This window comes from Mytilus galloprovincialis, chromosome 2 (genome assembly GCF_965363235.1).
Source record: "Mytilus galloprovincialis chromosome 2, xbMytGall1.hap1.1, whole genome shotgun sequence".
Lineage (NCBI taxonomy): Eukaryota > Metazoa > Mollusca > Bivalvia > Mytilida > Mytilidae > Mytilus > Mytilus galloprovincialis.
In genome coordinates, this window is record NC_134839.1 from 113913507 (window position 1) to 113936621 (window position 23115).

General features: G+C 32.6%; 1 protein-coding gene across 3 annotated transcripts in view; it reads left to right on the forward strand.

The window, feature by feature from the left end:
* Window positions 1-23115, forward strand: part of LOC143065464 (zinc finger CCCH domain-containing protein 10-like) — a 125594-nt gene that overhangs the window by 64205 nt on the left and 38274 nt on the right. For 2 of the 3 annotated variants that reach the window (XM_076239038.1, XM_076239039.1), the window contains exon 6: window positions 5006-5064. The gene's annotated coding sequence lies outside the window, so the exon portion shown is untranslated. Of the gene's footprint in view, window positions 1-5005; window positions 5065-17770; window positions 17855-23115 lie in introns of all 3 variants that reach the window. The other variant, XM_076239040.1, reaches the window with a different exon arrangement.

Sequence of the window (23115 nt, forward strand, 5' to 3'; positions counted from 1 at the left end):
GGTGTAGTGGTTAGTGCATCGGACTACTAACACAAAGGTTCCTGGTTCGATTCCCGTCTGGGATGAAAATTTCAGGGACTCTCCCTTGACACCATTTGCGAGTATGGTCTTGAGGAAACGATGATAGTCCATCGGAAGGGGACGATAAATGGCTGACCCGTGTTAAGAGAGAACCATAATCTCTTGCACTTTAAAGACACCCTTGTAGATTTCGAAAAAGAGCAGGCTAATGCCACTACAAGGCAGCACTCGCACGTGCAAAGTGGAAAGGGATTAATATAAGTTGCAAAAACTTGTTCCCAATCCACTATAAATAAATATGTTTAAACTAATTCACTCAATGACAGAAATAAAGACAATATGTTAGTCTTGCCAAAAAGTGGAAACTACAAAAACCTGAAAAACAAGTGTAAAGAAATTATTTTTGTGTTTTAGCAATTCAACTATAGTGACTGTTCTGTTGTATTTTGTAATTGTCCAGAACACTTAAATTAAAATTAAAAAAGATATTGTTTGCTTAATATATCTCCTCAATTTAATCCTATGCCACTAACAAGTTGCTGTTGTCTAACAATTCAAACAATTCTGTGTATATAGGCCATTGACCACAGATAGCTGTTGATGTACCTCTGATCATTGTTTATCTGCAACATCAATTATCAGGGGAAATAACCATATGATTGGCACATTTACAAATACACAACAACTTTAGGTGCTATTTAACATCATGACCTGAAACCAGGTCACGTAAGGTCAGCAACCTGATTATTCTAAGCTGATGTACTTCTGGTGTAGGCTCAACTGATGCAACTCCAATTTTCTACCATTAGAAATCAGTAATTTGTGTGTTATGTCAAATTAAAGAGAAGCCTTAAAGTATAGGTTATATAATATATAGTTATCTTCCATACAGTGAGTTAATTCCTTGTACAACTGTTTCATAAAAATGTTTGTAAAAGTTGACACCAATTGATTCAATGTTGTCTCTAATGTTTTACTGATTTGGTAGATGCAAACAGTAACAATATATTGGTTTTTTTGTGTGCAGTTTTATCAGAACTTTTTGGCTTATTAACTGCATGACTTCACTTTTTGGAGATAAACCATTTTATTTTACCTCCAGGGAAGCTTTTGGAATAACAATAATTTTGTCTGCCTGTAAAACCTGGATTGGTTGGCTTAAATCTTTTGAATGCCTTTAAGGGTCAGTTGAATATACTTAAAGGTATCTTGTCTTCTTCAGGGAGTCACAAGTTAAAGGTTCAAGTGTCTGCAAGATCTACTGGTCATGAACTTAATTTCTTAACTCATTACAAATACTTTTCACAACTATGCAAATTTTGGGGTCAATGTTATCAATTATATTGTTGTTGACTACCAGAAAGAATTTTTTGGAAACAAAGTTTTTAGAAAAATACTTTGACGGTCAAGGTCACAAGCTATTTATAGTTATCGGAGGGAGAAATTTAGTACTTTGAGCTTCATTTTATACAGTAATTTGTAGGTTCCAATATTGTTTAATGTATTTTTTAATACCTTATGAGATCTGAATATAGTTAGAATGTCAAGGTCACAAATTGTAAATTTTGCTGTAAATATTACTCTCATTTTTCCTTTGAGGACCTTCAAGAAATTTTGAAGAATTTTGGTCCAAGTAAATGACTTACAAATTTCAGGATATTAAAAATAGTAACAGCTCTTTTAAATCAAAAGGTCAAGGACACCCCTGCAGCTTTGATTTTGAATCTTAATGCTCAAAAGGTTAATCCTGGATATAGTAGTACATTAATGTCCCTGTAATTCCCATATTGACCTATACCAATACAATAATTAATGACAATCATTGGTGGTGATGATTTAATCCTAATTTCCCTGGTGGTATTTCATACATAGTAATGATGTTGTCTGTATCTGAGTCTAGGTGTATTTAATTTGTACATGGTTACTATTCCCAGAGGCAGTACTCTCCTGTTGCAGGACTGATGACTACAGTATAAGGTTCCCAAGTTTAATGATGTGATAAATATTATCCATTACTCCAGATCAGCATTGCTGCATTATTTCAATAAGCTGTCAAGCATATAATTAATATTTCTTAAAGTTCTTATAAGGTTAATTCTTAAAAAGGTCAATAGATATAAAGGCCACACATTTTGAAAGTTCTTCATCATATCAGTAAATTATCTCGGGAAAAGTTCTAATAATTATATGGCAGACAAAATATGTATTGTCAAAATTTTGTTATGTTCAGTCAGATTTGAGATATTATGTGCTGGCTACCTTATTCATTGCAACTATAATGTACCAGGTTCCTTATTCATTGCATCATCTGTTCTGGGACTTAAAAGTACATTGGATTTAGCATGAAATCAATTATCCATGGAAATTTTGAAAAGAGATTATGATTCTTAATTACTGGCAGACTCCAGATGTTGACTTAATATCGGAAAATACATATATTTACATCACAAAATATAGTAAAATATATGCTTACATCACAAATATAGACTGATTTTTATACACAAATATATCAGTAGTATTTTTAACCTAGTTTATTTAATTTGGCGTTTTTCCTTTTGGCATTACATGACTCCCCCCACTAAAACGTTGGATTCAGTACTACATTATTGATGAACAAAGTTTCATTCTTGTCAATTAATAAATTGATCTGTTTGCAATGTGTGAGAATAACACTGAACTTGTAAAGATTTGCTAAGGAGACTAAGTTGATTAGTGATGGCCGTTCACAGTGTGGTTTATCTTGTTAGATAATACCATGATGAATAAATAAAATTGAAATTTATAGAAGAAATTCTGCATACAATTGTAAGCACAAACCATACAATATGTATAACATTGATGTTTACAGATATTGTTTCATTTATCTTACCCACAATTCTGTCACCATTACTGGGACTTATCCCAGATTTTTACTTAAAGATTTTTGTTAATTATAGAGCAGGAACTGCTCACCTTTCCTATGGTTTATTGGGAAGCTCAATCTTCAGTTTATTGACCTTTACTTAAGGCCACCACCCTTTTTCAAAATCTTAAATCCACTACTAAAAAGGTTACATGTACTACAAGCTATTCCTATAATCTTGATGATAACTACAAAGGATCAACATGATTAAAGCGATAGTTATAGAATTATCATATTTGCAGCTGCTTTTGTTTTTTTTCTGGTTATAACTGTGTTCTGCAATTTACCACAAAGATACTTCTGCCTGTGAAAACAATAAAGATGATAGAAGATTTCTTTACATTGTGAGATTAAATTAAAGAGATAACTTTGATTTACTATGTTTTTGAACTTTTGTAAGGTTTTTATAGTCAATATTTTTGTTGGTGAGGTTTCATCATTGATAGAGGCTTGTTATCACTGAACCAGTATATATTTGTTTAGGGGCCAGCTGAAGGACGCCTCCGGGTGCGAGAATTTCTCGTTGCATTGAAGACCTGTTGGTGACCTTCTGCTGTTGTCTGCTCTATGGTCGGGTTGTTGTCTCTTTGGCACATTCCCCATTTCCATTCTCAATTTTATTTTGTGTTGTGAAAAGTAAAATAACAAAAATACCAAACTCCGAAGAAAATTCATAATAGAAAGTTCATGATCAAATGTGATGTTCCCACAAGTTTGCAATTACTGTCATACAAGTGAGAGGTTTAGCTAGCTATAAAACCAGGTTCAATCCACCATTTTCTACATTTGCAAATGCCTGTACCAAGTCAGGAATATGACTGTTCTTGTCCATTCGTTTTTGATGCGTTTTGTTATTTGATTTTGCCATGTGATTATGGACTTTCCGAATTGATTTTCCTCTGAGTTCAGTATTTTTGTGATTTTACTTTTTGCACAGAACTTAATGAAAGAGTGACATGATACTTTAATTAACAGTTTACAAATTACAATATTTTATCATTTCAACAAAGATATTTTTAATCTCATTAGTCGTAGACAAACTGACAAAAATGTGGCAAAAATTAGAATAAAACCCATCAAAACACCAGTCTACAAAACATAGAGACTTTAAGAGCTAGCAAATTAAAGCCTACTCAGAAACCAAGAGATGATCCTGCTCCACATGTGGATTTTTATCATTAAATCTTGTCTTAGAGTTTCATTGATTCTCACTAAACATCTAATATATCAATTGATTAATTGATTGTTGGTTGCTTAACATCCAGTGGCAAATATTTCATGTATGTTCAGGACTAGAACAAGTTAACAATATATGCAATAGGTAGGTCTTGTCATAATAGAGGCCATCGGGATGATGGTATAATGGATAGGGACAGAAATGTTGCATTGCAACAGGCCACCTACAAATCCCTCAAAGAGGTGTTGCAAGGGTTCTGAATGTGCAAAGAGTGTGTCACTCTCTTTACACGAGGCATCAGATTTAATGTCCCCATTCTGACAAGATGTGACTGCAAACTTGACGGGTCAAACGAACGAATACCCCACTTCGTCAAGTGTTTTACTGCTGGTCGGGAAAAGACCAGGTGACCATATTTCATTTCCTCAGTCATGTCAGTCGCCCTTTAAATCTATCAATTATATTTGTTTTGTTTACAAACTTGAAATCCCATAACTTAGCATTTCTAATACCTTTGATAAAGTGTTTAAAGTAGGAAAAAATGTTGTATCATGCTTACTTAACCACTTTAAATATTCCTCCACAAATTTGAATATTTATTCTGGTTTATGGTCAACCCACCTGTTACAAGACACATACCCTTCTGATCTACAAAATCAAGCATTAACGTTAAGATATAATGCCCGAGTTAACTGCACACAAACTTACCAGTGTATACATTTCACATCACAGCTGATTATGTGCTGTTACAGTTATTGACATTCTCAAGGGATCTTCCTATTGTAGTAAACCAAGGCAGATCTTTCTTATTACACAGATTCAGTCTGCTGGGACTATTCATTGTCGTGTATTAGGGATATATCATTGCATTTATTTATCAAGTGATGAGTTTTTCTTGTTTGTAGATCTTTGAAGTGGTGAAAGAAGGATGGATAAAGTCTGGACTTGATTATTCTTTTTAAAGGTGAGTAAATTACTAATTACTGTAGAGCTAGACATGTGCTAGTTTTTTGTCCGTCACAACAGAAGGTGACAAAGATGAACTAAAAACCAGTAAAACAAAGGGAACAGTCTAATGACACATGTATTGATCTTAAGGCATTTTATTCTTTCCAAATCAGTACCAGTTTTGCTAATTATACTGACCAATTGAAATCACTGTTGTAACTTATGGTAGGAATCCCACTAATTAGATATGATAAAGCATGTACCATTCCTTGTTGACCATCACATTTTGTGTAAATTACATCAACTGTATTTGAATACCATAAATTTATGCCTTCCCAAAATATCTGATGGATAAAGTTTTTCTCCAGTCTGTGAATCAATCTTCCATCACAGTCTTGTCTGTTGATCTGTTCATTTCTCAATCTCTTGTTGTCTGATGAATTCAATAATTAAAAAAATCAGAAATGAGAATCCATAGTTTAACAAGGGAGGGACTTGTAATTAATGTTTCATATAAATTCTCTTATTTTCATTTTTTTTTACGATATATTTCTTCTTATCAAAATTTGGATAAGTTTGAAATGCAGTTAGATCTAAAATTTGATGAGCTTTTGGAGTAAAAAAAACATCCATTTGAAATATATTGGAGGCATCTGCAGGTGTTGGAGCTTGCTCATTTAACATTCTTTCATTTTCAACTAGAATAAATGATTTGAAAATGTTGTTCAGTAAGGTGTTACTGCATTAATTATATTAGGTAGAACACTTGTAAGAAAAAACAGAATAGTCTTACATATCAGATTCACACGTCCTGTGTCTTGTTATAGATAACATTAGGTGATAGAAGTTATATTTTGGTAATGGCTTGAATAAATGCAACTTGTTTGTATAAATATCTAACATTCAAATGAAATGACAGAAATTTATGGGAAATGTCAAGAAATGACTATTTTTTGTGTGTTCAGTTACTGAATACTTGATTTTCTGCTGGTTTATTTTATTAACAGTTTATAATAGACATTATCCTGAAAGTGACAATGACAAGAAGAACAATAGAGAATTGCATGTAATATTCTACCATGCCCATTTAGCAGATTGACGTCCTTTGAGTTTATGCAGACATGTGCAGTTGTACCACTTAATTTGATATCCTAAAATTAGAGAAAAAAGTAAACAACTTCTTATTGATTTGAGATTTCTTGTGTTAACTTTTCTATAATTGTTCTGTCAATGGTTGTTACAGCTATCAGTTTTATTTCCCGTTTTTAATTTGAATTTAATTTGAAACCAAATCATGAAACTACAATTATCTCTGCTTTTCCACTTTTGTTCAGAACAATTGCAAACTTGATAACACTATCTATTTAATGCATCACTACACTTTGAATTTTATTGCTTTTGATTTTAAAGACCTTTGCCTCTTGGCCAAAGGAAAAAACTTTCAATTAACTCTATGATAGTTATTGTAGCAAGAAATTTCTCTGTTAATAAATGGCACCAAATTTTACTGAAAATCGTAATCATTTTGTGTAGAAAATCAAATGAAAAAATTGTCTTTCAAAATGTGGGAAAATGTAAATTCATTTTGTAAATATAAGGTGATAATGTGAGAAAATTCAATCTATTTGTATGTATCTAAGTGGGTAAATTGTCGCTGTTATTCTGTGTTTAGCTCTGATTGATTTAGTTATTGTGATGTCAGCATCAATTTACATCAAATCAGAACTCCAGCAGCCTGCGGATTGCACATATAAGACTTCCATGGTAGTATATTATGGCATTTTTATTGCTTTACTTTGAGAAAGCCTTTGTTATTCTATTCCCAGTAAAATACCTTTGGAAAAACTCCAGATTATTTGTGGTCAGAATGCTTATTATAACAATGTATAATGATGAAATATTCTTACAAATTCATCCAAATAATTTAGCAGAACAAATAACTGGTTTGTTTAACGCAGAATTCATTGAGAACATCTTCTGTAAACATGAACACATGAATTAATTAATCCTGCATAATTTTTCTTTTTTTCTGATATTTATAATATGAAGAAGAGAGGCAAAAGCTTAATATTTCAAATAAAAAGTCAAATGGAAATGTCATAAGTAAAGAGGGACTATAAAACTGAATAGCACAGATCAAAGGTTTTTGATATAGAATAGAAAACTGAAGACCAAACATATTATAATGACAGAGATAAAACTATGACACAACTATGACAGAGACCCCAAAGCCCATAACTTGCTTCCATAACTCCAGGAGGACAGGGTGGAGGACACCATGACAACAGTCCCTATATCTTGCATTCATGGTCTGAACTAAATGACAGCTAAGACAAGGTCAAGGACTCAACAATGAGAAAACCCCATGGATTTTTTTTTAACATACTAACTTGATTTGCTAAAAAAAAATCATCATGTTTAAAGTATTAAAATGCATTGGTAAAAGGAATATTTCATCAATGAAATTCCAGTCTGATTCAGATTTGTCTAAGGTAAGGTGTTTCAACTGAGGCACCAAACAGACGTCAAAAGGCGTCATTATGGAGTAAAGGGGATGGCGTCAAAAGGCCTCATTGTGGAGGAAAGGGTTAAAGTGGTTTTTAAAAGGCCCAATATAAAAAAATATGAAACAATTTTTTGGTCAATGGGGGGCATTTTTCTCATTGGTAGTCATACTTCATCTACCTATATTTTTTTACGACCGCAAAAATTTTAATTTTTCGTCGTATATTGCTATCACGTTGGCGTCGTTGTCGTCATCGTCGTCGTCGTCGTCGTCCGAATACTTTTAGTTTTCGCACTCTAACTTTAGTAAAAGTGAATAGGAATCTATGAAATTTTAACACAAGGTTTATGACCACAGAAGGAAGGTTGGGATTGATTTTGGGAGTTTTGATCCCAACATTTTAGGAATTAGGGGCCAAAAAGGGCCCAAATAAGCATTTTCTTGGTTTTCGCACAATAACTTAAGTTTAAGTAAATAGAAATCTATGAAATTTTGACACAAGGTTTATGACCACAAAAGGAAGGTTGGGATTGATTTTGTGAATTTTAGTTCTAACAGTTTATGAATTAGGGGTAAAAAAAGGGCCCAAATAAGCATTATTCTTGGTTTTCGCACAATAACTTTAGTTTAAGTAAATAGAAATCAATGAAATTTAAACACAAGGTTTATGACCACAAAAGGAAGGTTGGTATTGATTTTGGGAGTTTTGATCCCAACATTTTAGGAATTAGGGGCCAAAAAGGGCCCAAATAAGCATTTTCTTGGTTTTCGCACAATAACTTAAGTTTAAGTAAATAGAAATCTATGAAATTTTGACACAAGGTTTATGACCACAAAAGGAAGGTTGGGATTGATTTTGTGAATTTTAGTTCTAACAGTTTATGAATTAGGGGTAAAAAAAGGGCCCAAATAAGCATTATTCTTGGTTTTCGCACAATAACTTTAGTTTAAGTAAATAGAAATCTATGAAATTTAAACACAAGGTTTATGACCACAAAAGGAAGGTTGGTATTGATTTTGGGAGTTGAGGTCTGAACAGTTTAGGAATTAGGGGCCAAAAAGGGGCCTAAGTAAGCATTATTCTTGGTTTTCGCACCATAACTTTAGTTTAAGTAAATAGAAATCTATGAAATTTAAACACAAGGTTTATGACCACTAAAGGAAGGTTGGGTTTGATTTTGGGAGTTTTGGTCCCAACAGTTTAGGAATAAGGGGCCCAAAGGGTCCAAAATTCAACTTAGTTTGATTTCATCAAAAATTGAATAATTGGGGTTCTTTGATATGCCGAATCTAACTGTGTATGTAGATTCTTAATTTTTGGTCCCGTTTTCAAATTGGTCTACATTAAGGTCCAAAGGGTCCAAAATTAAACTTAGTTTGATTTTGACAAAAATTGAATCCTTGGGGTTCTTTGATATGCTGAATCTAAAAATGTACTTAGATTTTTGATTATTGGCCCAGTTTTCAAGTTGGTCCAAATCGGGTCCAAATTAAAGTTTGTTTGATTTCATCAAAAATTGAATAATTGGGGTTTTTTGATATGCCAAATCTTACTGTGTATGTAGATTCTTAATTTTTAGTCCCGTTTTCAAATTGGTCTACATTAAAGTCCAAAGGGTCCAAAATTAAACTAAGTTTGATTTTAACAAAAATTGAATTCTTGAGCTTTTTTGATATGCTGAATCTAAACATGTACTTAGATTTTTGATTATGGGCCCAGTTTTCAAGTTGGTTCAAATCAGTATCCAAAATTATTATATTGTATTGTGCAATAGCAAGAAATTTTCAATTGCACAGTATTCAGCAATAGCAAGAAATCTTCCATTGCACAGTATTGTGCAATAGCAAGAAATTTTCAATTGCACAGTATTGCGCAATAGCAAGAAATCTTTAATTGCACAGTATTGTGCAATAGCAAATATTTTCAATTGCACAGTATTGCGCAATATCAAGAAATATCTAATTGCACAATATTGTGCAATAGCAAGAAATTTTCAATTGATTGGAGTTATCTTTCTTTGTCCAGAATAGTAGTTGAATCAACTTAAATCATTGTTTTATACAATATACAATGTATATTCACTTTTACTACCAACTGATAAATTAAAACAATCTTTACCATTCAGTGATAACAAGCACCTTTTGTTACATTTTAATATTTTATGATGTATTTAAATGAGTAGTTATTGTTGCAAACTCCATTAGAAATTTGAATTGAGATCAGTTTTGGAAAAAGGGAAAGGGGGATGTGAAAAAAAAATGGGGGGGGGGGGGGGGGGTTAAATTTTTCTCATTTCAGATTTCATAAATAAAAAGAAAATTTCTTCAAACATTTTTTTGAGAGGATTAATATTCAACAGCATAGTGAATTGCTCAAAGGAAAAACAAGTATTTTAAGTTCATTAGACCACATTCATTCTGTGTCAGAAACCTATGCTGTGTCAACTATTTAATCACAATCCAAATTTAGAGCTGAATCCAGCTTGAATATTGTGTCCATACTTGCCCCAACCGTTCAGGGTTCAACCTCTGCGGTCGTATAAAGCTGCGCCCTGCGGAGCATCTGGTTTTATTTACAAAATATCAAAATTTACAAGTAATAAAAATTGTACCATTATACTTAGCCTCTGATTTAAAGTTTTCTCTTGGTAGTCATACCACATCTACTTATGTTTTTATTACCTGCTTTTAAATCAAAACTTGTAACATATTTCACAAGTAATGAGAATAGTTCCATGATACTGTAAATTCAGAAATTCTTGGGTGTATTTATCATTGCGATTTTGTCATTTTAGACTAAAATGCGATTTTAAATTTTGCGATATATAAAATTCCTGTTTCATTCATATAAAAACAAGAGTGCACACCCTTAAATGTCTCGCCTTCTATACTAATCATTGATATTATGTTGATAGTCCTAAGTATAAAGCTAAGCTTTATTACAACTGTCACATAAACTTAACATTAACCAAGATAACTATACAAAGACCAATGAACCTTGAAAATGAGGTCAAGGTCAGATGAACCATGTCAGGCAGACATGTACAGCTAACACTGCTTCTATACAACATATATAGTTGACCCGTTACTTATAGTTTAAGAAAAATAGACCAAAACACAAAAACATAACACTGTGCAATGAACCGTGAAATTGAGGTCACGGTCAAATAAAACCTGTGCGACTGACATAAAGATCATAAAATATTTCCATACACCAATTATAGTTGACCTATGGCATATAGTATTAGATAAAAAGACCAAAACTCAAAAACTTAACTTTGACCACTGAACCTAAAAATGAGGTCAAGGTCACATGACATCTGCCCGCTAGACATGTACACCTTACAATCATTCCATACAACAAATATAGTAGACTTATTGCATATAGTATGAGAAAAACAGACCAAAACACAAAAATTTAACTATAACCATTGAACCATGAAAATGAGGTCAAGGTCAGATGACACCTGCCAGTTGGACATGTACACCTTACAGTCCTTCCATACACCGAATATACTAGCCCTGTTGCTTATAGTATCTGAGATATGGACTTGACAACCAAAACTTAACCTTGTTCACTGATCCATGAAATGAGGTCGAGGTCAAGTGAAAACTGTCTGACAGACATGAGGACCTTGCAAGGTACGCACATATCAAATATAGTTATCCTATTACTTATAATAAGAGAGAATTCAACATTACAAAAAATTTGAACTTTTTTTTCAAGTGGTCACTGAACCATGAAAATGAGGTCAAGGACATTGGACATGTGACTGACGAAAACTTCGTAACATGAGGCATCTATATACAAAGTATGAAGCATCCAGGTCTTCCACCTTCTAAAATATAAAGCTTTTAACAAGTGAGCTAACACCGCCACCGCCGGATCACTATCCCTATGTCGAGCTTTCTGCAACAAAAGTTGCAGGCTCGACAAAAATCAAAATGCAAGTGCATTTTTGGTAATAATAAAAACATCACAATTACATGTATTTCTGAATTTACTGTACTTATTATAATAACCAAAAAAATTAGAAATTTCTCAATGATATAGTAAAGAAACTGTAAGACTGACCTAGAGTTATTAGAGTTATTTATATCTTTGAGGTTTGTTTTTATTGATAACTGTCTCAATTGACAATCATACCTGTCTCCTTAATTTATATTGAAAGAAAACGCAAAAACTAGTCAGCAGTCAAAACAGAAATCATAATGGGTAGAGCATTATAGAGCCTTCTATAGAAAAAAATTAGACTCAAAGAGGTGTGGGGTTATGAAATTTAAAAAAAAGTGGATCCTTGGGGGAAAAAAAGGGTGTAGGGAGCAGTAATAAAAAGAAAGTAAAATGCAATAAAAAAGACCATTTTATACACCATAAGAGTGGAGAGGATGGGTTCCCTCGCTTGGTGAGTAATTGAAAAAAGTCTTTTTTGTTTTGTAGAGTTCAAATTGTAATGTTCTATTTGAAATAGAGAGAAGGTGTGATCATAAAACTACAAAGTGTTAAAGTAAGAGTCGTCAGACCTGTTGAATTTATTTACAAACAGCTTTTGCCATTAGGGAATTTAAAGCATTTATTCAGTTTGATAATTTGTTGAAATCCATCAGAATTGCTTTAGTAATTACTCCAAGGATTAGCATTGTTTAAGTACTCTCTTATTTTATACTCAACACAACTTTATTTGTAAGTGACAACAGAATTGATTTTACTATTTAACTTCTTAACTTAATGATTTTTTTTATGTTTTCCTTATATAATCATGGTTTAGTTTTCTTTGGCTTTTACATTAAACGTCTTTAGTGGTGCCAGGTAAAAACTAGCACAGAAAGTGTTATGTAGACAGTAGTGTCAGTATTTGTTAAATGTAGACAGTAGTGTCAGTATTTGTAAAATGTAGACAGTAGTGTCAGTATTTGTTAAATGTAGACAGTAGTGTCAGTATTTGTTATATGTAGACAGTAGTGTCAGTATTTGTAAAATGTAGACAGTAGTGTCAGTATTTGTTAAATGTAGACAGTAGTGTCAGTATTTGTTAAATGTAGACAGTAGTGTCAGTATTTGTAAAATGTAGACAGTAGTGTCAGTATTTGTTAAATGTAGACAGTAGTGTCAGTATTTGTTAAATGTAGACAGTAGTGTCAGTATTTGTTATCATGGTTATATTCCCCAGCAGTGATTGTGTCTGGGCATGAACAAACTTTGAATTAATGATATTTTCATGGAAGGATTTTTGTTTTGGTTTAATGGTCTTCAAGTCCATGATTCAATACAAGTCTCACAATTGTGGATAGATATTTCAGTGTAATTTATGACCCATTTAGTTGATATTTCAGTTTATTATATACTTAGTAGTAAATACAGATAAATTGTATGTGTAATACAATCAATGGCAAGCGTGCTGTATCAGCCACCCGTGATGATATCGATATTAGCACGGTTGCAAAAGCTTTATCACACCTTTAATCTGTATGACGTCACGTCATCAATTGCAGTCACTGTTGCAAAGCTTTATCAAATCCCTAATCTGTATGACGTCATGTCAAACCTTTAATCTGTTTGACATCATTTCAAAACTCCTTATCTATATGACGTCATGTAACATAAAAAACATCTGCTTGAGGTAAATGTATATGATATGGCTTTTTCCATATCACACACCATATCAACCCTCAACCAATATAATCCCTCTAGTTGATATTTCAGGTGTATTATGACCCATCTAGTTGATGATATTTCAGGTGTATTATGGCCCATCTAATTGATATTTCAGGTGTATTATGACCCATCTTCTTGATATTCCAGGTGTATTATGACCCATCTAGTTGATATTTCAGGTGTATTATGGCCCATCTAGTTGATATTTCAGGTGTATTATGGCCCATCTAGTTGATATTTCAGGTGTATTATGACCCATCTACTTGATATTCCAGGTGTATTATGGCCCATCTAGTTGATATTTCAGGTGTATTATAACCCATCTAGTTGATATTTCAGTTTATTATGACCCATCTAGCTGATATTTCAGGTGTATTATGGCCCATCTAGTTGATATTTCAGTGTATTATGACCCATCTACTTTATATATTAGGTGCATTATGACCCATCTAATTGATATTTCAGGTGTATTATTACCCATCTAGTTGATATTTCAGGTGTATTATGACCCATCTAGTTGATATTTCAGGTGTATTATAACCCATCTACTTGATATTTCAGTGTATTATGACCCATCTACTTGATATATTAGGTGTATTATGACCCATCCAAATTGATCAATTGATATTTCAGTGTATAATGACAAGATTTTGTACATAGTTCCCCTATGCCAATTATATCATGAATTGTTATACAGTTCCATGAATTTTACTGGACATCTTGAATTTAAGATCTGCAGACTATAAGTTTTATAAAGCAATAAGGACAAAAGTCACAACTCCAATAAATTTACTTTGTCTTCAAACATCAATATCTCTTTACTTTTATAGATGAGAAAAATTTGAATTTTAACACAAATATCCCTAGTGAGAAAAAGATGTTACCATGCTGTCTATACTATACAAATGTCACAGTATGGCTATTGATTAAAGGTGCAGGGCTATTTATTATGAAACTACAAAAATTATCACTTTGGTAAGATATTCTAATTTAATCAGCTGTAGCTATATTTTATATTATATTTTTATGCATAAACTGGAATTTCCAAGTTTTTTCTTTTACTTTGAATTAATGCTATTTTATGAATAATATTGTAACACATTCAGCTATTCAGTTGAGGTCCCTTTTGATAATAATTCCTTGAGGTATTCAAGGAGTAATACATTCTGACAATGCTTTCAAACTTTGGGGTTTGAGTGTTCCTGATGAAGATAAATCCGGAAAACCTTTTTATAAAATGTTATTTTCATATAAAAAGTATTTTTACCCAAATTATCATCTTCATATAAGACATATTGTAGCAAAATATAATTTTGGAAATGAAATTGAGAATGAAAATGGGGAATGTGTCAAAGAGACAACAACTTGACCATAGAGCAGACAACAGCCGAAGACCACCAATGGGTCTTCAATACAGCAAGAAAATCCCTAACACGGCCCATACCTAAATATTAATGACAAGAACTCAAGTTGAGATTATTTTTGCAGATTTTTACAGTTTTTATTGAAACAACAACTTACAGGCCCTTCCTGTAATATTGAGATTGTCTGCTCTGTGTGTACTCACATGTCAAAAAGCATGATGTTGTGCCTCACTTGTCGAAATGTTGTGCCACACATGCCTAAATAAGTGATATGTTGTGCCTCACATGCCTAAATAAGTGATATGTTGTGCCTCACATGTCGAAATGTTGTGCCACACATGCCTAAATAAGTGATATGTTGTGCCTCACATGCCTAAATAAGTGATATGTTGTGCCTCACTTGTCTAAATGTTGTGCCACACATGCCTAAATAAGTGATATGTTGTGCCTCACTTGTCTAAATGTTGTGCCACACATGCCTAAATAAGTGATATGTTGTGCCACACATGCCTAAATAAGTGATATGTTGTGCCTCACATGTCGAAATGTTGTGCCACACATGCCTAAATAAGTGATATGTTGTGCCTCACATGCCTAAATAAGTGATATGTTGTGCCTCACATGTCGAAATGTTGTGCCACACATGCCTAAATAAGTGATATGTTGTGCCTCACATGCCTAAATAAGTGATATGTTGTGCCTCACTTGTCTAAATGTTGTGCCACACATGCCTAAATAAGTGATATGTTGTGCCTCACTTGTCTAAATGTTGTGCCACACATGCCTAAATAAGTGATATGTTGTGCCTCACATGCCTAAATAAGTGATATGTTGTGCCTCACATGTCGAAATGTTGTGCCACACATGCCTAAATAAGTGATATGTTGTGCCTCACATGCCTAAATAAGTGATATGTTGTGCCTCCCTTGTCTAAATGTTGTACCACACATGCCTAAATAAGTGATATGTTGTGCCACACATGCCTAAATAAGTGATATGTTGTTCCACACATGCCTAAATAAGTGATATGTTGTTCCACACATGCCTAAATAAGTGATATGTTGTTCCACACATGCCTAAATAAGTGATATGTTGTTCCACACATGCCTAAATAAGTGATATGTTGTGCCTCACATGCCTAAATAAGTGATATGTTGTGCCTCACTTGTCTAAATGTTGTGCCACACATGCCTAAATAAGTGATATGTTGTGCCACACATGCCTAAATAAGTGATATGTTGTTCCACACATGCCTAAATAAGTGATATGTTGTGCCTCACATGCCAGAAGCATAATGTTGTACCCTACATGTCAAAAAGCACAATGTTGTACACTACATGTCAAAAAGCACAATGTTGTTTCTACATGTCAAAAAGCACAATGGTGTGTGCTATACATTGTAATTTCAAATAGCACATTGTTGCCCTTAATACTTTGTGCTTACATGCCAAAAATCACAATGTTTTTTGCTTGCATACCAAAAATCACAACATTGAAAGTTAGGAGACATGATGGTATGATTGTTACCTGCCAAAATGCACAATGTTGTACCTTTGAAAAAAAAAAGAAGACATGGTATGATTGTTACAGGGCAAAAAGCGCAATGTTGTGCTTCATATGACAAAAAACACAATGCATTATTTATTTATGATATAGAACTTATGTGGTTTGGTGGTCAAAACACACTTAATTTGTTTGTTCTGTTTCATTGCTTTCTTTAGCATTAAGACTTGCTGACTTCAGCATTAGGACAAATGTAAATTATTGCATTATAGAAGGTAGTGAGTGATATGTTATGATGTAGTATTATTATACATCTAACCCTTTCATCATTCACCTGTCCACAGTAATTGGGTGTCTATTCCTTAGATACAGGCATGTTTATATACTGTCAGACCAGGATTCTGTAAAAACAACCAAATCTACAACAAATAAATAGTCTCACTGATGAAATAAATTAAAATCTTCTAGATTGTTTTCTGAGGAAATATAGGGGCAAAAACCACAAAAATTTGGTAAGTTGATTGAAAATTGCTTCTGAAAGAATAGTAAATAGTCTAATGTAAGATTGTATATAATGAAGATTCTTGATAGTTGGATTGTCATGAAATGATCTATCAGTTATGAATAATAATCCCAAAATACTTGCTGACTATCCAGTAGTTTAACACTAAATTCACTACATAAGAAAATGTCTGTACCAAGTCAGGAATATGACATTTGTTATCCGTTTGATTTGTTTAACCTTTGATTTTGCCATTTGATTAGGGACTTTCCGTTTTGAATTTCCATCGAAGTTCAGTGATTTTACTTTTCACTAACTTCTTTCAGCATTAGTTTCGGTAATTTCTGCATGTCCTTTAAATCGGTTGAAAATAGATATAATATCTTCTAGTATTTTTCACAGCTTCCAATCACTTGACATTGTTCTAAAAAAGGAAAAAAAAAACGTTTGACTGATTTTTAGTTCTAATATTTACACAATGTTTTTGGTACAGTCCTAATTCTGATTGATTCAAATAAAGTGTAATATGTATATTGAATGTCTTAGATTGAAAACTTGATTTCGTGTAAAAACATTAAGCAAAAAGTACAAGAAATCTATGAAAAGAGAAATATTGTACCAAACATGACAGATTACAGATATTGTTTTTTTTTCTTTCTTTAAAAGCGGTGATATTACTTGGTTTTGATGGATTACAATTTCATGTGAATTAATTTCAGACATGTTTATTACCTTGTAGTATATACCAATAGGTTGCTGTGTTTTAATTAACATTCTATAAACATGTTCAGGTAAATTTATAATAATCAAGATTTATTTATTATATGTCAAGATCTACAATTAAATTTGAACATGTTTGATGCGTGAATGATACTCATAATAGTTGATGATTCGGAATTCCTGAACAATATATTTTTAATGTAAACAGCAAAATTCATACCAGGTATTGGAATTGAAGAAAGCTTTGCTTTGAATCCTATCCACTTCACACTTTTGCTAGACATTGGTCAGACCAAACTATTTTTAGCAGACTTTAAATAGTCATTGGGTTTAATAGAACTGTGTAAATATTAAAATAGGAGATATGTTATGGTTGGCAATGAGACAACTATCCTCTGAAGACCAAATTCAGGTTCCATTCATTCCTTCATCATTTTGAATGTGTCTATAACTAAATCAGTTCTATTACAGTTCCAGTGCCTTATCAAAGATTGGATTTGTGGGAAAAGTTTTGTTTCTGGAGACAGTTTCACAAAAAAAGAACTAAGATTGATTGTAAGTCATGAACAATTTAGTATACTTAAAATAAATTTTAGTCGGAAAGTTTTTGTTTTTGTAAAACACACTCCTGGAGGTCTAAGTAGGAGTTTTCTAATCTTTGGGGTGAATAATGTGCATTTGATGGAAACATATTGCTTTTGATTTTGGGGTCACATGGTTTGGGACAGATGTCAAAATAACAGCTGCAATTACTTGTAAAAAATTGAAATACATTGTACTTCTTTATTCAACACAATTTGTCAGCAGACTTTAGTCTTCATCACAACCCCCTCTCCCTTCCACTCCACCCCAACCCCCACAATATGTAAGTTTGTTTCCTGGATTACAGTTAATTCCCTAATCTTTCCTATAATCTGGATTCTATAGAACCAAAAGAAATTGTTCTTTTGAGAATAATAATCCCCGATTTTATAGTATTATGCTGCACAATATGACACATTTATTTTCTGACCGAGATTAACTATAAATTAAAACAACACCACATATTTGCCTTACACATTTATTCAGTAATGACATCCATCACAATCACATTGTAGTATCTGTATTTACTACTTAGTATATAATAAACTGAAATATCAACTAGATGGGTCATAAATTACACTGAAATATCTATCCACAATTGTGAGACTTGTATTAATACAATCAATGACAAGTGTGCTGTATCAGCCACCCGTGATGATATCGATATCAGCACGTTGCAAAAGCTTTATCACACCTTTAATCTGTATGACGTCACGTCATCAATTGCAGTCACTGTTGCAAAGCTTTATCAAATCCCTAATCTGTATGACGTCATTTCAAAACTCCTAATCTGTATGACGTCATTTCAAAACTCCTTATCTGTATGACGTCATGTAAGATAAAAAACATCTACTTGAGGCAAATGTATATAATAAAGTGTATATGATATGGCTTTTTCAATATCACACACCGTATCAACCCTCAACCAATATAATCCCTCGAGCAGAGCTCTTGGGATTATATTGATGTCTCGGGTTGATATGGATGCGATATTGAAAAAGCCATATGATATTCTCTATGTATTGTATTATGACCCATCTAGTTGATATTTCAGTGTATTATGACCCATCTAATTGATATTTCAGTGTATTATGGCCCATTTAGTTGATATTTCAGGTATATTATGACCCATCTAGTTGATATTTCAGGTGTATTATGGCCCATCTAGTTGATATTTCAGGTGTATTATGGCCCATCTAGTTGATATTTCAGGTGTATTATGACCCATCTAGTTGATATTTCAGGTGTATTATGACCCATCTAGTTGATATTTCAGGTGTATTATAACCCATCTACTTGATATTTCAGTGTATTATGACCCATCTACTTGATATATTAGGTGTATTATGACCCATCCAAATTGACCAATTGATATTTCAGTGTATAATGACAAGACTTTGTACATAGTTCCCCTATGTCAATTATATCGTGAATTGTTTTACAGTTCCATGAATTTTACTGGACATCTTGATTTTAAGATCTGCAGACTATAAGTTTTATAAAGCAATAAGGACAAAAGTCACTACTCCAATAAATTTACTTTGTCTTCAAACATCAATATCTCTTTACTTTTATAGATGAGAAAAATTTGAATTTTAACACAAATATCCCTAGTGAGAAAAAGATGTTACCATGCTGTCTATACTATACAAATGTCACAGTATGGCTATTGATTAAAGGTGCAGGGCTATTTATTATGAAACTACAAAAATTATCACTTTGGTAAGATATTCTAATTTAATCAGCTGTAGCTATATTTTATATTATATTTTTATGCATAAACTGGATTTTCCAAGTTTCTTCTTTTACTTTGAATTAATGCTATTTTATGAATAATATTGTAACACATTCAGCTATTCAGTTGAGGTCCCTTTTGATAATAATTCCTTGAGGTATTCAAGAAGTAACATATTCTGACAATGCTTTCAAACTTTGGGGTTTGAGTGTTCCTGATGAAGATAAATCCGGAAAACCTTTTGATAAAATGTTATTTTCATATAAAAAGTATTTTTACCCAAATTATCATCTTCATATAAGACATATTGTAGCAAAATATAATTTTGGAAATGAAATTGAGAATGGAAATGGGGAATGTGTCAGAGACCACAAGCCGAAGACCACTGATGGGTCTTCAATACAGCAAGAAAATCCCTCACACGGCCCATACCTAAATATTAATGACAAGAACTCAAGTTGATGCTATTTTTGCAGATTTTACGGTTTTTATTGAAACAACAACTTACAGGCCCTTCCTGTAATATTGAGATTGTCTGCTCTGTGTGTACTCGCGTGTCAAAAAGCATGATGTTGTGCCTCACTTGTCGAAATGTTGTGCCACACATGCCTAAATAAGTGATATGTTGTGCCTCACATGTCTAAATGTTGTCCCACACATGCCTAAATAAGTGATATGTTGTGCCTCACATGCCTAAATAAGTGATATGTTGTGCCTCACTTGTCGAAATGTTGTCCCACACATGCCTAAATAAGTGATATGTTGTGCCTCACATGCCTAAATAAGTGATATGTTGTGCCTCACTTGTCGAAATGTTGTTCCACACATGCCTAAATAAGTGATATGTTGTGCCTCACATGCCTAAATAAGTGATATGTTGTGCCTCACTTGTCGAAATGTTGTTCCACACATGCCTAAATAAGTGATATGTTGTTCCACACATGCCTAAATAAGTGATATGTTGTGCCACACATGCCTAAATAAGTGATATGTTGTGCCACACATGCCTAAATAAGTGATATGTTGTGCCTCACATGCCAGAAGCATAATGTTGTACTTTACATACCAAAAAAGCACAATGTTGTACCCTACATGTCAAAAAGCACAATGTTGTTTCTACATGTCAAAAAGCACAATGGTGTGTGCTATACATTGTAATTTCAAATAGCACATTGTTGCTCTAAATGCTTTGTGCTTACATGCCAAAAATCACAATGTTTTTTGCTTGCATACCAAAAATCACAACATTGTATCTTTGAAAGTTAGGAGACATGATGGTATGATTGTTACCTGCCAAAATGCACAATGTTGTACTTTTGAAAAAAAAGAAGACATGGTATGATTGTTACAGGGCAAAAAGCGCAATGTTGTGCTTCATATGACAAAAAACACAATGCATTATTTATTTATGATATAGAACTTATGTGGTTTGGTGGTCAAAACACACTTAATTTGTTTGTTCTGTTTCATTGCTTTCTTTAGCATTAAGACTTGCTGACTTCAGCATTAGGACAAATGTAAATTATTGCATTATAGAAGGTAGTGAGTGATATGTTATGATGTAGTATTATTATACATCTAACCCTTTCATCATTCACCTGTCCACAGTAATTGGGTGTCTATTCCTTAGATACAGGCATGTTTATATACTGTCAGACCAGGATTCTGTAAAAACAACCAAATCTACAACAAATAAATAGTCTCACTGATGAAATAAATTAAAATCTTCTAGATTGTTTTCTGAGGAAATATAGGGGCAAAAACCACTAAAATTTGGTAAGTTGATTGAAAATTGCTTGTGAAAGAATAGTAAATAGTCTAATGTAAGATTGTATATAATGAAGATTCTTGATAGTTGGATTGTCATGAAATGATCTATCCCAAAATACTTGCTGACTATCCAATAGTTTAACACTAAATTCACTACATAAGAAAATGTCTGTTCCAAGTCAGGAATATGACATTTGTTATCCATTTGATTTGTTTAACCTTTGATTTTGCCATTTGATTAGGGACTTTCCGTTTTGAATTTCCATCGAAGTTCAGTGATTTTACTTTTCACTAACTTCTTTCAGCATTAGTTTCGGTAATTTCTCCATGTCCTTTAAATCGGTTGAAAATAGATATAATATCTTCTAGTATTTTTCACAGCTTCCAATCACTTGACATTGTTCTAAAAAAGGAAAAAAAAAACGTTTGACTGATTTTTAGTTCTAATATTTACACAATGTTTTTGGTACAGTCCTAATTCTGATTGATTCAAATAAAGTGTAATATGTATAATGAATGTCTTAGATTGAAAACTTGATTTCGTGTAAAAACATTAAGCAAAAAGTACAAGAAATCTATGAAAAGAGAAATATTGTACCAAACATGACAGATTACAGATATTGTTTTTTTTTCTTTCTTTAAAAGCGGTGATATTACTTGGTTTTGATGGATTACAATTTCATGTGAATTAATTTCAGACATGTTTATTACCTTGTAGTATATACCAATAGGTTGCTGTGTTTTAATTAACATTCTATAAACATGTTCAGGTAAATTTATAATAATCAAGATTTATTTATTATATGTCAAGATCTACAATTAAATTTGAACATGTTTGATGCGTGAATGATACTCATGATAGTTGATGATTCGGAATTCCTGAACAATATATTTTTAATGTAAACAGCAAAATTCATACCAGGTATTGGGATTGAAGAAAGCTTTGCTTTGAATCCTATCCACTTCACACTTTTGCTAGACATTGGTCAGACCAAACTATTTTTAGCAGACTTTAAATAGTCATTGGGTTTAATAGAACTGTGTAAATATTAAAATATGAGATATGTTATGGTTGGCAATGAGACAACTATCCTCTGAAGACCAAATTCAGGTTCCATTCATTCCTTCATCATTTTGAATGTGTCTATAACTAAATCAGTTCTATTACAGTTCCAGTGCCTTATCAAAGATTGGATTTGTGGGAAAAGTTTTGTTTCTGGAGACAGTTTCACAAAATAAAAGGACTAAGATTGATTGTAAGTCATGAACAATTTAGTATACTTAAAATAAATCTTAGTCGAAAGTGTTTTTTTTTGTTGTAAAACCTACTCCTGGAGTAGGAGTTTTCTAATCTTTGGGGTGAATAATGTGCATTTGATGGAAACATATTGCTTTTGATTTTGGGGTCACTTGGTTTGGGACAGATGTCAAAGTCACAGCTGCAATTACTTGTATAAGATTGAAATACTTCTTTATTCAACACAATTTGTCAGCAGACTTTTAGTCTTCATCACAACCCCCTCTCCCTTCCACTCCACCCCAACCCCCACAATATGTAAGTTTGTTTCCTGGATTACAGTTAATTCCCTAATCTTTCCTATAATCTGAATTCTATAGAACCAAAAGAAATTGTTCTTTTGAGAATAATAATCCCCGATTTTATAGTATTATGCTGCAGAATATGACACATTTATTTTCTGACAGAGATTAACTATAAATTAAAACACCA